This window comes from Eurosta solidaginis, chromosome 1 (assembly GCF_040869045.1).
Source record: "Eurosta solidaginis isolate ZX-2024a chromosome 1, ASM4086904v1, whole genome shotgun sequence".
Taxonomy (NCBI): domain Eukaryota; kingdom Metazoa; phylum Arthropoda; class Insecta; order Diptera; family Tephritidae; genus Eurosta; species Eurosta solidaginis.
Window position 1 is genome coordinate 347,739,222 of NC_090319.1, and position 11,083 is coordinate 347,750,304.

Here is an 11,083-nt window from a genome sequence, read left to right on the forward strand (position 1 = left end):
CACGATAACTTGAGTAAATTTTGAGCTATCTTGATGAAATTTGGTATGTAGATTCCCGGGTACTCATCTCAGATCGCTATTTAAAATGAACGATATCGGACTATAACCACGCCCACTTTTTCGATATCGAAAATTTCGAAAAACCGAAAAAATGCGATAATTCATTGCCAAAGGCAATTAAAGCGATGAAACTTGGCAGATGGGTTGACGTTATGACGCAGAATAGAAAATTAGTAAGATTTTGGACAACGGGCGTGGCACCGCCCACTTTTACAAGAAGGTAATTTAAAAGTTTTGCAAGCTGTAATTTGGCAGTCGTTGAAGATATCATGATGAAATTTGGCAGGAACGCTGCTACTATTACTATATATGTGCTAAATAAAAATTAGCAAAATTGGATGAAGAACACGCCCACTTTTTAAAAAAAAAAATTTTTAAATTCAAATTTTAACAAAAAATTTAATATCTTTACTGTATATAAGTAAATTAAGTCAAAATTCAACTCCTGTAATGATATGATGCAACAAAATATAAAAATAAAAGAAAATTTCAAAATGGGCGTGGCTCCGCCCATTTTCATTTCGTTTGTATAGAATACTTTTAATGCCATAAGTCGAACAAAAATTTACCAATCCTTCTCAAATTTGGTAGGTACATAGATTCTATGACGGTAACTGTTCTCTGTGAAAATGGCCGAAATCGGTGGAAGCCACGCCCAGTTTTTATACACAGTCCACCGTTTGTCCTTCCGCTCGGCTGTTAACACAATAACTTGAGCAAAAACCGATATATCTTTACTAAACTTAGCCCACCTACTTACCTGAACTCACTTTATCTTGGTATAAAAAATAGCCGAAATCCGACCATAACCACGCCCACTTTATCGATATCGAAAATTACGAAAAATGAAAAAAATGCCATAATTCTATACCAAATACGAAAAAAGGGATGAAACATGGTAACTGGATTGGTTTATTGACGCAAAATATAACTTTGGAAAAAATTTTGTAAAATGGGTGTGACACCTACCATATTAAGTAGAAGAAAATGAAAAAGTTCTACAAGGCAAAATCAACAGCCCTTGGAATCTTGGCAGGAATACTGTTAGTGGTATTGCATATATAAATAAATTAGCAGTACCCGACAGATGATTTTCTGGATCACCTGGTCCACATTTTGGTCGATATCGCGAGAACACCTTCACATATACATCTAAGGGCCACTCGCTTTTAAAACCGTCATTAATACCTTTAATTTGATATCCATATCGTACAAACACATTCTAGAGTCACCCCTGGCCCACCCTAATGGCGATATCTCGAAAAGGCGTCCACCTATAGACCTAATGCCCACTCCCTCTTAAAATGCTCAGTAACACCTTTCGTTTGATACCCATATCGTACAAACATTCTAGAGTCACCTCTGGCCCACCCTAATGGCGATATCTCGAAAAGGCGTCCACCTATAGACCTAATGCCCACTCCCTCTTAAAATGCTCAGTAACACCTTTCGTTTGATACCCATATCGTACAAACATTCTAGAGTCACCCCTGGCCCACCCTATTGGCGATGTCTCGAAAAGGCCACCTATAGACCTAATGCCCACTCCCTCTTAAAATGCTCAGTAACACATTTCGTTTGATACCCATATCGTACAAACATTCTAGAGTCCCCCTGGCCCACACTAATGGCGATATCTCGAAAAGGCGTCCACCTATAGACCTAATGCCCACTCCCTCTTAAAATGCTCAGTAACACCTTTCGTTTGATACCCATGTCGTACAAACACATTCTAGAGTCACCACTGGCCCTCCCTAATGACGATATCTCGAAAAGGCGTCCACTTATAGACCTAATGCCCACTCCCTCTTAAAATGCTCAGTAACACCTTTCATTTGGTACCCATATCGTACAAACATTCTAGAGTCACCCTTGGTCCACCTTTATGGCGATATATCGAAAAGGCGTCCACCTATAGAACTAAGGATTACTCCCTTTTAAGATACTCATTACCATCTTTCATTTGATACCCATATCATACAAACACATTCTAGAGTCACCCCTGGCCCACCCTAATGGCGACATTTCGAAAAGGCGTCCACCTATAGACCTATTGCCCACTCCCTCTTAAAATGCTCAGTAACACTTTTCGTTTTATACCCATATCGTACAAACATTCTAGAGTCACCCCTGGCCCACCCTAATGGCAATATCTCGAAAAGGCGTCCACCTATAGACCTAATGCCCACTCCCTCTTAAAATGCTCAGTAACACCTTTCATTTGATTCCCATATCGTACAAACACATTCTAGAGACACCCCTGGTCCACCTTTATGGCGATATCTCGAAACGGCGGCCACCTATGGACTAAGGATCACTCCTTTTCAAAATACTCATTAACAGCTTTCCTTTGATACCCATATCGTACAAACATATTCTAGAGTCACCCCTGGTCCACCTTTATGGCGATTTCTCGAAAAGGCGTTCACCTATAGAACTAAAGCCCATTCCCTTTTAAAATACTCATTACCACCTTTCATTTGATACCCATATCGTACAAACACATTCTAGAGTCACCCCTGGTCCACCTTAATGGCGATATCTCGAAAGGGCGTCCACCGATAGACCTAAGGCCCACTCCCTCTTAAAATGCTCAGTAACACCTTTCATTTGATACCCATATCGTACAAACAAATTCTAGAGTCAGCCCTGGTCCACCTTTATGGCGATATTCCTAAATGGCGTCCATCCATAGAACTATGGCCTACTCTCTCTTAAAATACTCTTTAATACCTTCCATTTGATACACATGTCATACAACCACATTCCAAGGTTACCCTAGGTTCATTTTCCTACATGGTGATTTTCCTTATTTTGTCTCCATAGCTCTCAACTGAGTATGTAATGTTCGGTTACACCCGAACTTAGCCTTCCTTACTTGTTTTACTTAAAGTTTGGGTTTTGCCATTCGAGGTATGCACATGTTAAAACTTATAAAACTTCAAAGTTCTGCTGGAATCGAATGCATCGAATACTTAGATCCAAGCATAAGTATTATTTTCTAAATCAAAACTCTCGTATTTTGTAATTTCGTTTGTACTCCCAACAGAGTATGTAGGTCATATATCGCGACGTTTGGAAATTCTCAGGATGGAAGATAATAGACTTGTTCGGATATGAAACCAAATTCTTGCCCAAAAGGCATAAGGGTATCGGGTCAGTCATCTCCCAGGCAGAGAAATGTTCTTTCAGAAAAGCTTTGAACTTTTGCTGCCAGGACGGTATTAATATTTTATTTCTCCCTATTCTAACTAGTGGATTAGGATATAGATCGAATCAGTCCAAGCCTTGTCTCAGAAAATCGCATATACTGGGACTGCTGAGTGGATTATCACCCTGTCCCGTCTATCGTTTTAAAAACTACCAATCTCGTAAAGCTTTTGGAAAGCGCACTATTTCAGAATTTGTTCCAAAACTTTGTTGATGAACGCCCTACATCAGAAATTGTTTCAAGACGCCCCATATGAAGATAAATTCAATGTATTTTGAATATCGAACACTGAGATATGGCGTTTTTGAAACAAAGTCTGTAGTAGGTATTTATTAAAAATTTACTGAGATAAGACGTTTTTGAAACGGCCGCCGAGATAGGGTGATATTCCACTCAGCAGTACACATATATTTAGAATTCTTGATCATAAACTCTCGTTCAGTCACCGAATGGCATTGTAAAGCTCAGTGCCCTAATGTTTTCTTAAGTGGACACAGCATGGTCTACGGCGGAGTGCTCTGAATCCATTTCAAGCACGACAGCCTAGTCTTCGTACCAAAATGGCAGTGGTTTTGCCCAACCAAGGACTCCTAATTCAGTATAACCCTCTTTAACCCATCACATTCCGTTTCCATTATTGGTCATATCGCCTAAACGGTGGTAAGTACTGTACAACAACAACAAGAACACACAAATCTCTGTCCTAGATTCGACCTTCAAGGCTGTTGGTGACCTAGATCTGGGGCAGCCGATGGTACGCTTTGAAAGTATATAAAGGTACAGGGGTGCCTCAGGCAGTTGTCCTTTTCCCACTTCTCTTTTATGTCTACTCATCAAACCCGCTTTCCCCACCAGAAGGAGCGGCTTTCATTACCTCGTCCGACGACTGCACGTAAATAGCAACATAACCTGGTCATTCAATAGATGAATTAATTTATTAAATAAATAGCTATCTCCCCAGTTTTTCTAATTACCTCACTTTGCGCGACCTGGTACTATCACCGGCTAAATAAACGGTCACTTTGTTTACGACGTGGAAGGAGCAGATGTCGTAAATATTGGCTGCTCACGGTGATGGTATAACTCTACCGACTGTCAGTCGCCCGAAGATCTAAAAGCTATCGTTGGATAACATTCTTATCTTCCAGGCGCATGCACCCGAAATTGTATCTAAAGTACAACGTCAAACCACAACTCTCAAGTCGCTTGGAAACTTAAGGAAGCACTGCTTACAACTTACAAAGTAGCTGGCTGACCGCTCGTGTGCTAGACGTCGCCAGTCTTGTCGCCTAATCTGAAAAACACACAATAGAAAAGGCTGCAGGCCTGCCAAAACTCTGCACTAAAAACTGCTACGCGGTGTCTCCGTATTGTCTCTGAGCATCATTTACATGGTTACGTAAAAGTGATCCACATAAAAGAGCATAACGAAATGCTAAACAGACAATTTTGACTAAATTGTCACAAATCTGCACATCCCAGTAAACAACTGCTTTATCCAGCCTCCAAGAGAGATAAATAAACATCTCCGTTGGCACTATGATGAGATCCCACACCTGCCTATGCAGAAATTTGATCCAGATAAGCAAAAGGAGGTCTCAAGCATAATCCATATACATAGAATCCAACCCTGGCATACGTAATGTTTGCCCTGCATTTGATGTAACCCACATGACACCAGCCATCTTTTTAATTGTAATCTGGAACCTATGCCTCTAACAGCATAATACCTAGGGTCCAACCATGTTGTAACTGGTAGTTTCTTTGAACTCCCGTTGGAGAACTTTTATGGTGATTTGTGAGTGGTCGCCGCACCTATTGATGTGGCAAAGCACTATTAACACAACAACCATTCATATGGGTCTTTATTCTGAGTTGAAGTTATTGCGTCCTAAAAGTTTATGTTGCACAGTGTTAATCAGGCAAATAAAGGCAGCCAAATGGTTCATTATATATCTATAATAATATGTTATCGTGCTCATTTAAAATGGATTAAATATATCAAATAGAATATTTATATGCTAGAGCTTTGCCAAAGGTACTTACCCAAAATCATAGGGAAGCAATCCAAATAATATTCTCGTATAATCCGCTTGAAAATGTAAATGAGCTCGGTTACTACAGCAATTTGCCACTACAACAGCAACAACACAAATTTTTGGTGTTTGCAATTCAATTTGCCATAACGCGGATGCAACAACACTTTAACGTTGCAACATAAAACAACACAAAATAATCGTGTGCAATAACGTAAACTAACACAAACTAAAACACAACTTAATAGGCATGTAGATATGTGTGTGTGTGTGTGTGTGTGTTGTAATGACTAAGACATAAATTAGCGTCGAATGGCTTTTCCAGTTTGCTTCAGTTCGTTAGTTACATTTGGTTATTATTACATAACTATTGTTGTTATATTTGCTTTTGGTGCAATTAAACCTTTAGTTTGTTGTTGTTTGTTTAGTTGTTGTTGGTACGGTGCACTTAATCCACATTAACTATGGCAACAACACAAAAAAAGGACACAACTTAATGGCAATGGCGAGAAGGGGCAGGATCATCAAAATATGCACGAATTTACGCATGAAAGCAATTTTAATATAAACAAGCAGCAAAAGTGAATTAGGTTGTTTGTAGTACAAAGATATGTAACAGTTTATTGTATATACATATGTATGTTTGTTTGTAACAGGCACAATAACACAGGCACAATCAAAGACAATGAAGGCGCGAAATGCTTGCGAGGAGGTGATTACAATTGAGCAGCGCGAGCCTTAAGGCAAATTAAGTGCATTCACGGACTACTCAAAATTTCGCGGACTGCAGGTTTACAGATTTACAGTTGAATACACGCACCAGTTGTATATATATTTATAAAATTTTTTTTTTTTTTTGGCAACACAAAGTTATATTCACTCGATCACCAGAACGGAAACGGAAGTTGAATGGCGGTCACAAATGCGCGCGAAAATGATGGCTTCGGATTTGCTATAAAGCACAAAATGGCTTGGTTTTTTTTTTATTTTTATATATTTTTTTGTTTTTTTTTTTTTTCAAAGTGATTGCGGTTCTGAATAATGGTTTTGATTTTCTGATATTGTTTTCACTGAATTTTCACTTTCATTAAGAAGTTGCTAATTGCAATTTGATGTTAGTAGGTCTGCTTGCTGGCTATATTTTTCGAAGAATCAGAATCAATCTATACAAAAACAAATACAATATTATCCCTTAAAATTAAGTAATATCTAATATAAAAAATAGGCACCACAAATATATATCATTACATTTTTTGTTCATATAAATTACAGCCACATTGCAATAAAGCCGACGTCTCACAAAATATTTTTTGCTAAGCAATATATTTTATTTTGGCACGTTTGATTTTTTTTTTTTTTTTTTACTTTTTTATTTGCACTTTCACCTAGACACAGGGATACGGAAAGGGACTCTTTAGTATAATGTATTTTCCTCGAATTCTACATACGCGAAACATCAAGGCTGATTTGGTCTTCCTATTATAATGGGTCCAAAAATAAGTTTCACTGACCGTGATATTGTAAGCCTGACTGCGAGATTCGGCGGATTAAGGACATTGTTCATACTTAGAAAAACTACCCACTTAAACTGGGCCCTCCACATCCAGCGCAAGTCTCCGTATCGGAGACTTTCCACGTTAGATTTACGGACCGTTACGAGTTGTTGAGTGCCAGTAGCTCAAATTATTTCATAATGTGCTGTATATCTGTATAATATCAACAAAGTCCTACAAATTAAAAAATTGTATTTAATTTTTTTTAGTTTGCCTACATTAATATACTAACACTTCTTTTGACGTAACTTTGTTATCGACGTGATATCGAAAAATTATCGACTTGTTATTGGTGTGTTACTAATTTTTTTTCGGCGTGTTACTGAGTTGTTATCGAAAAGCTAACGACGCGTCATCAAAAAGTTTTCGATTCGTTCTAGAAAAATTATCAATTTCATATAGGCGTCTTATTAATTTGTTAAAGTCTTTAAGTGAGATATCCATAAAGCTTTACAATATTATCGATGACACATATGTAACCCTTCGATAACATGCCGATAAGAAATCAATTAAAAGCCAATGACTAGGCGACAACAATCCGATAGTCAACCAATAACCCTGCGATAATAGTTCGCTATCGTGATTAGCCGATAATAAAACAATATTCACTTGTAGTTATCGCTCGTTACCGATAAGAAACCAACGAAGCTCTCAAATTCCGAAGATATTTGTTTCTTGTAAGCTTATCCTGTTGTTGCCTAACTTCAACCCATGGGCGAGCTCTACATATATAGTTAATTTATAAAGCTTAGCTTTCTAGAAGCACATTTGCATGTTTACACATCGAACTACACGAGCCTCATATACTGACGTCTCTCTCCTGATAACTTCATACATTATTTTTAGCATTTTTAATGTCAATATTATTATTTTTATACCTATCATGAAATGTTATATTAAGTTTGTTACGAAACTTAAAACTGTAAGTTCCTAAGTTCTTCTAGATAGATCCACCTATAAGTAAATCAAACTGATCTGGTTAACAATCTGGTTTGATTCAGCCATGTACATCTGTCGGTTTGAATGAAACTAGTCCCTGAATTTTTGAGATATCTTGATGAAATTTTGTCAGCGGGTATATTTTGGTGTCGGAATAGACATTTGTGTGAAACGACCGAATCGGAAAACTAAAGCATATATCCCCCATACACACGATTTTTACGAAAAGAGGTTTCTTGGTCAAATCTTCCACAATTTACAGATATAATGGTCTAATATATAGCATATATTCCATACAACCGATTGTTCAGATAAAAAGCTTTGTGTAACTTCTGCCCCATTTCAACAGCTAAAACTTTAAATTTCACCAAATACTTACGTATTTGACGTATAAAAATATCTTATACAATCGACTATTCGAGTTTTAAGAATGGGATAAGATTATAGCTCAGCTCCTTTCATCAAAGTTTGAAGTCTGCGGCACAGCCCAGGCACTCTCGTCCTTGCTTTATATTATTTTTGTTTTAAAATGAATAACGAAAGGACATTGCGCAAATTCAATAATGGCCCGAAGAGTAGGATTGCGGAATTATTTCTTTTTATAGCCAAACGATTATGTCTTGCAGATTTATTATACTCAGCTGAGCAGAGCTCACAGAGTGTATTAATTATGTTCGAATAACGGTATCACGGCGTAAACTAATCGAGATAAACATATACTTCTATATATCAAAATTATCTGGGCAAAAAAAGAAATTCATTTAGCCATGTCCGTCCGTCCGTTCGTAAACACGATAACTTGAGTAAATTTGAGGTATCTTAATGAAATTTGGTATGTAAGTTCCTGGGCACTCATCTCAGATCGCCACTTAAAATGAACGAAATCGGACTATAACCACGCACACGTTTTCGATATCGAAAATTTCGAAAAACCGAAAAAGTGCGATAACTCATTACCAAAGACGGATAAAGCGATGAAACTTGGTAGGTGGATTGACCTTATGACGCAGAATAGAATATTAGAAAAATTTTGGAGAATGGGTTTCGCACCGCCCATTTTTAAAAGAAGGTTATTCAAAAGTTTTGCAAGCTGTAATTTGGCAGTCGTTGAATATATCATGATTAAATTTGGCAGGAACGTTACTCTTATTACTATATGTCTGCCTAATAAAAATTAGCAAAATCGGAGAACGACCACGCCTACTTTTTAAAAAAAAAATTTTTTTTAATTCAAATTTTAAAAGAAAAGTTAATATCTTTACAGTATATAAGTAAATTATGTCAACATTCAACTCCAGTAATGATATGATGCAACAAAATACAAAAATAAAAGAAAATTTAAAAATGGGCGTAGCTCCGCGCTTTTTCAATTAATTTGTCTAGAATACTTTTAATGCAATAAGTCGAACAACAATTTGCCAATCCTTGTTAAATTTGGTAGGTGCATAGATTCTATGACGGTAACTTATTTCTGTGAAAAAGGGCGAAATCGGTTGAAGCCGCGCCCAGTTTTTATACACAGTCCACCGTCTGTCCTTCCGTTCGGCCTTTAATACGATAACTTGAGCAAAAATCGATATATCTTTACTAAACTTAGGTCACATACTTGCCTGAACTCACTCTATCTTGGTATGAAAAATGCCCGAAATCCGACTATGACCACGCCCACTTCTTCGATATCGAAAATTACGAAAAATGGAAAAAAATGCCATAATTCTATACCAATTACGAAAAAAGGAATGAAACATGGTAATTGGATTGGTTTATTGAGGCAAAATATAACTTTAGAAAAAACTTTGTAAAATGGGTGTGACACCTACCATATTAAGCAGAAGAAAATGAAAAAGTTTTGCAGGGCGAAATCAAAAACCCTTGTAATCTTGGCAGGAATACTGTTCGTTGTATTACATATATAAATAAATTAGCGGTACCCGACAGATGATGCTCTGGGTCACCCTGGTCCACATATTTGTCGATATCTCGAAAACGCCCTCACATATGCAACTAAGTGCCACTCCCTTCTAAAACTCTCATTAATACCTTTAATTTGATACCCATATCGTACGAACACATTCTAGAGTCACCCGTGTTCCCCCTTAATGCGATATCTCGAAAATACGTCCACCGATAGAACTATGGTCCACTCCCTTTTAAAATACTCTTTAATACCTTCCATTTGATACCCATGTCATAAAAACACATTCCAGGGTTACCCTAGGTTCATTTTCCTACATGGTGGTTTTCCCTTATTTTGTCTTCAAAGCTCTCAGCTGAGTACGTAATGTTCGGTTACACCCGCACTTAGCCTTCCTTACTTGTTTTTTATTAATTTCATTCAAATCAGATAATCATTAAAAGTCAAGAGCTCCCAGGCTCCAGAGTTCACTACTTATTGGGTTACATATATCTCCATAAAACAGCTTTTCGGGACAAAAACATAGGTCTAGGGCTAAAATTATTCTAAAGGTATATCGACAAATGCAAATCTTTTAATTTTCAAAACACCTTCTTCCAATATCTCTCCAAACACATATTTTGTGTCCTAATTCACTTCAAACAATGAAGTTCCTAGGTTTTTAACCACAAATGGAATAACAACAATTTGGGCACCGTGATAATCCACATAGAGATGTGTGATAGTAGCCTTTCGTTCAGCAATCATATGCCGGTTTGTTATATAAATTAAACCTTAGGGATAACTTGTTTTCATGTTGCTTTTCAGTTTTCGGCACGTGGCCTTTAATAACAAAGGCAACACAAACTCACTCACTTTTATGATTTTAAACACATTTATGAATTCACTAGACCTATGTATGTGAAGTAATACATACATATACTTGCATATGTATGTACATATGTTTCTATATTATTCACAAAGTCACACCGCGTCAAAACAAGTGCCAAAAGCCAAAAAAGAAATCAATTTTTAAAACAAATAAGGCACGCGACGCAAAACGCGAACTCAAAATGCAATTGCAATTTTCAATGCGAATGCGAATTGCAATTCCGGATATGTGCGGTTTGTGTGAATTTTGTTGGTAATTACAAGCTCTAAGCGCACCGATATAATCTGTACCACAAAGATGAACGATGACGAATTTGCTAAAAAAATGCAACCAAAGTATACGAAACACGCCGGCAAACTGTGCAGCAAAACGGCCGGCTGATTGCTCGGGAGCCTGAAAGTCTAGGGCCAGAAAGTCAGCCACAACGCTAAAGCTAACGTCGACTTCGGTTGAAAAGTCTTCAGAGTCAGCGGCGTGAGAGACCGGCCCTTCAAATGC